Here is a 5403-nt window from a genome sequence, read left to right as displayed (position 1 = left end):
GTCGCCGCCGCTCGCCATAACCACGGCCACCAGGCCTCCCTCGCTCCCCCGACTAGCCCAGAGGCTCCGCCTCGACCCCCTCTTTCCTCTCCACCGAGCCACGAGGCCCCGGACGCGCTGCAACGCCGCCACCATCGTCGTTTCCGTCGCCGGCCACCGAAGCTCACCGCTGTCGATTCGCCGCCTCCGACGCCTCCCCGAGCTCCCCGAGGCCACCGTCGCAACCCCTGTGAGCTCCGCCACCGTTTCCCCCTCTTTCCCTCTTCGTTTGGTTGTCGTAGCCGTCGCCCCCTTGATGACCGAAACCCGCCGCCGTCTGTGATCGCTGCCGACGTGCCTCCGGCCACCTAGTGGCCCGGCTGTCGTGCTCAGCCTCCTCCCCGCGCTGCCTGGAACACGTAGGTGCCTCGCACGAGCCTCCCCGGCCACCGTAGCGTCGACCCCGAGCTCGCCCGAGCTCCGGCGACCGCCACGGTCGATGCCGGTGACGACTCCGGCCATCTTAGGCCCAGCCGCTGCCACTACTCGACGCGGACGAGTGCCTGCGTCATGTAGACGCCCTCCGCCGGCCATTTGGTCGCCGGAGGAGGGAAACCGCACCCCTCCGCTATCTCTGGCTCCGCCGGCGATGAGCCGCGGGTCAACTCCGGCGAGTTGACCCAGGTTTGACCTTCCCCGTGTGTCACTGACGTGTGGGCCACCCCCCCTGACATTTTAGTTAGTATTAGTTTAACACTAATTAACCTAGGTTAGTTAGCTGATTAGTCGCCGACCAGTGGGCCCCGGCCCCACAAACAGTTTAGTTAGAATTAACTTAAGGCTAATTAACTTGGTTAATTAGTTGTGTCACTGACCAGTGGACCCCACTGGTCAGGTTTGACCTGAATCTGCCCCGTTGACCTGATGACGTCAAGGTGATGTCATGCTGACGCATTAAATGATTTTCTGGATTTAAAATAAATCAGAAAATCCAGAAAATTGTATAAACTTCTAAAATTCATAGAAAATTAACCGTAACTCCAAATTAAATAATTTATATATGAAAAATTATCAGAAAAATTCAAGGAATCCATCTGTACCATTTTCATGCATGTTAGAACAACTTATAGCTGCTGTTTAGCACAAATCAATTAAATGACATTTGAATAATCACATATGGAGTTTGAATTTGAATCTTGTATTCAAACCAACTTCATTTAATCTGTTGCTAGTTGCATTAGCTCAAAACACATTCATTTTGCCATGTCATGATCATGCATCATATTGTGCATTGCATTGATTGTGTTCCCTTCTGTGTTGCCGGTATTTGTCCCCTCTCGATAGACGTGATACCGATGATGTGATCGTTGACACTGATGAAGACTCAATGTTATCTTCAGAAGTGCCAGGCAAGCAAAACCCCCTTGTTCATTCCGATACAATCCTACTCTCTCGCTCCTGCTCTCTTTTACTGCATTAGGACAACAACGATTCATCTGTTACTTGCTGCGGTAGCTGAACCCCTTTATCCTTTGCATGACCTGTCATTGCCACAGTAAATAGATGAAACCCACTAGCATGAGTAGGAGTTGTTTGAGCCCTGATGTGCCTACTCATTCATGCTTGTTTGTCATGCCTGTTACTGCTTAGAGTTGAGTCAGGTCTGATTCATCGGGGATGAATCAGAGGCGTGTGAACATGTCCTACTATGGGTGAACTAAGTGTGTGAACACGATTTGGTAAAGGTAGCGGTGAGAGGCCATGTAGGAGTACATGGTGGGTTGTCTCATTGCAGCCGTCCTCAGGAACTGAGTTCTGTGTTTGTGATCCATGATCAGTTACTTCCACACATTGGGCTCCGGGCGCTCCAAGCTCTCTCGACTTATTAACCAACTTGATCTCTCTCCAGGAGTTGCAACTAGTTTCTGGTGTTTGTAGGTAGTGTTAGTAGTCTACCAAGTGGCACCCGGTACAGGTGGGCTTGGGACAGACTAGGCACAGTGGCACGGTGTACCAAGTGGCACCCGGTTGGTGGGCTTGGGAACCCTGCTCACATCGTTTGGGGCCGTAAGCGACACCCCGGCCGGATCTCCTTGCGGATGGAACCTAAATAGGCGATAAACCTGGACTAGAGACTTGTTGGGTTAGTCAGGTCGTGGCCGACTCCCTCGCCCGGCTTCCGCTTGAAGATTGCCGAGGTACATGACGTGTACAGGGCGGTAAGTGGCGAGAGCGTGTGTGAAGAAGTACACCCCTGCAGGGTTATCATTATCTATTCGAATAGCCGGATTCCTCGGATATGGAAACGTGGACCCCTTCTATCAGTTCATAGACAAGTGAAAGTGGATACTCTAAAACACGCAAGATAAGCGTGAGTGCTATGGATGGCGTTCTCGTAGGGAGACGGGAGCGGATCCATAGTGGTGTATTGGTTGGTGAATATGTGGACTCGTGTGCGCCACCTCAAAAGAGTTACTTGCAGTCGTAGTTCAGGATAGCCACCGAGTCAAAGCTGGCTTGCTGCAGTTAAACTCCACCACCCCCTTGTTGATAATGATGCATATGTAGATAGATCTGATGTAAGTCTTGCTGGGTACATTTGTACTCACGTTTGCCTATTTATGTTTTTGCAGAGAGACTTCAGTCTCGCTAGTAGTTCCACGTGGACTTCGACGTTTAGCTTGTTACCTCAGCTACGATCTTGTGCCCTCGGCAGGATCTGGTAGATAGTCAGGCTTCTCAGCCTTTTTCATTTATAGATGTCTGTACTCAGACATGATAGCTTCCGCTTGTGCTTTGATTTGTATGCTCTGAGTGTTGGGTCATGAGACCCATGTTTGTAATATCTCGCTCCTCGGAGCCTATTGAATAATTACTTGAGTTGTAGAGTCATGTTGTGATGCCATGTTGTATCTGCACATATCGAGCATATTGTGTGTATGTTGTTGAAATGCTTGGTATGTGTGGGATCTGACTATCTAGTTGTTTATCCTTAGTAGCCTCTCTTACCGGGAAATGTCTCCTAATGCTTCCACTGAGCCATGGTAGCTTGCTACTACTCCGAAACACTTAGGCTGGCTGGCATGTGTCCTTCTTCGTTCCTGTGTCTCTCCCTTCGGGGAAATGTCTCGCGATGAATACCAGAGTCCTGTTAGCCCGCTACAGCCCGGTTCACCGGAGTCCTGCTAGCCCAGTGCTACAGCCTGGATTCACTCGCTGATGACCGACACATTCGATGTTGGGTCATGGATGCCTGTCCCTGTAAGTTTGTGCCACTTTGGGTTTACGACTAGCCATGTCAGCCCGGGCTCCTTATCATATGGATGCTAGCGACACTATCATATACGTGTGACAAAAGACGCAAACGGTCCCGGGCAAAGGTAAGGCGACACCCATGGGAATACCGTGCGTGAGGCCGCAAAGTGATATGGGGTGTTACATGCTAGATCAATGTGGCATTGAGTCGGGGTCCTGACAGCGTTGGTATCAGAGCTTGACTGCCTGTAGGATTACCAAGCCAAACTGGTCGGAGTTGAGTCTAGAAATGCTTTAGTTACATAAGGGAATTGATTGTGGGATGGAACGTAAGGCTCTTTTTACTCCTTATATCTCATGCCTTCTGATCTGAGTCATCTTATCTTTCCTGCGGGGTTAAGAAACTAGGCTATCTCTTCTTCTATTAGGATCACGTGTTACTAATCCGTAGACTTATAAGATTGTTGATTCAAGCCCCAGTTCAGTTCCTACTATCTTCCGTATGTTAATTGTTGATCTCGAAACCTTGATATTGTGCTTCTGAGTGGTTATGCCACCATTTTTGTGAATGTCTCAAATCTTTTCTGAGCATTTACAGCCGTTATGCTGTCCGAGTCGTCTCAGGTCTCTAAACAGTCTGATGCACTTGCAAATTCCTTCCTCCCGTTTCAATGTTCCTTTGGGCTAGATTAACCACACTAATCAGTGAGTTGAGGTACTCTGTTGCCTTAACATTTATGTTGGAGTTACTATTATGACCCTAGGTATTTAGGGGATCATCTAGTAATCTAGCTATGAGTTGTGTCCCAGTGTGATGACTCTGGCTTTATCCCCGAAAGCATCCCGTGATGCTACTTAGTAGTAGGTATTCTATTCCTGGGTTCTTGAACCCGAGATTCATTCTACTTACTTCATGTTGTTAGTAATTGCTAGCGCCTTTAGGATATTAGTAACCTTTGCGATAGTCCTCAAGGTCTGTGGTATATCCTTCTTCCAAATACCATGAACCACTTACGGCAAAAGTTTGTTGGATCAAAAGATCACAACAGGAGTGCTCTCGATGGGTTCTCCATTCATAATTGTGACTCTGCCAGTTCTACCTTTCCGCATGGATTGTCCAGAAGAAATATGTTGAACTCGTTCGACATGCTAATCTATGCAATCACAACTCGGAAAATCATATGTTCCTTTGAGTTGTCCCTCTTTAGTTGTTTTCTGGCCCTCGTCTATCAATTGATAGTCAGGAGTAATTGTGCATTCGTGTTATCAATGCTTATTACTCTTGTGGTCCGTCAAGCCATTCTGTCCTGAATGACTTGGAGAAACAAACTCCAGTACCTCATCCATATTTAGGATTGGGTCAAAGTAGTTGTGTTCCGCAGATCAAGTTACAATCCAGCTTCTGGTCTGCTCTACCCTGAAGTATTACCATCTTTATATCAAGAATTTCATGAGAATTGCACCACCTTTTGTGAATTCTTGACATAGTGATACTTCTCGCCATCCTTTTCCATTCCTCGGTTCCGTGTTGTTGCAGCCGGAGTGCCGACAAGTGAATCATGATGTGTGAACTCAATACTCCTAGCAACCCCATTGCTTGGTAGTTAAAGGACAATAATTTCATTCTTAGTGTGTTGGTTATTGAATCATCATTCTAAGATTGATCGTGCTACCTAGTCCTTATTTTGGTGCACCCTTCGATTGATGAGTTAGGATCTTGTCAAGTTCTCACCCATTTGATCATATCGTCTTGCCCTCAAAAGCGAGATTGTTCCCGAGCTTAGTAACATATCGGTGGTTCGTGATTTCCGAAGATCTTCTCGGAAGTATTACCAGGTTGTCACCTGACCGCTATGTTGAGCTCGTGATCAAGTTGGTTTCTTGTGAACCACCTTCTCTCCAAGAATCGGTGTCAGATATCCCTGAGCTAGTTGGTTAAGCTAAAAGACAACTTGGAGGGTTGGAAGATAAAAGCTTGCCTGACTTAGTTCGTTCCAAAGGGATATTCTTGTGTAGTGTGTGTTGAAGAAAGATGATATCTTCATCGATTGGTCCCTGTGATCAGTTGCTGGACCTATTGCCTTATCAATCCTTTGATTTGAGTGTGGGCTATCGTCAAATCAAGTCAGAACCAACGATGTTCGTAATGTTGTCTTACTCGTGGTTGAT

The sequence above is a fragment of the Triticum aestivum genome, chromosome 6B (assembly GCF_018294505.1).
Source record: "Triticum aestivum cultivar Chinese Spring chromosome 6B, IWGSC CS RefSeq v2.1, whole genome shotgun sequence".
Classification (NCBI taxonomy): domain Eukaryota; kingdom Viridiplantae; phylum Streptophyta; class Magnoliopsida; order Poales; family Poaceae; genus Triticum; species Triticum aestivum.
This window is presented reverse-complemented; position numbering follows the sequence as displayed.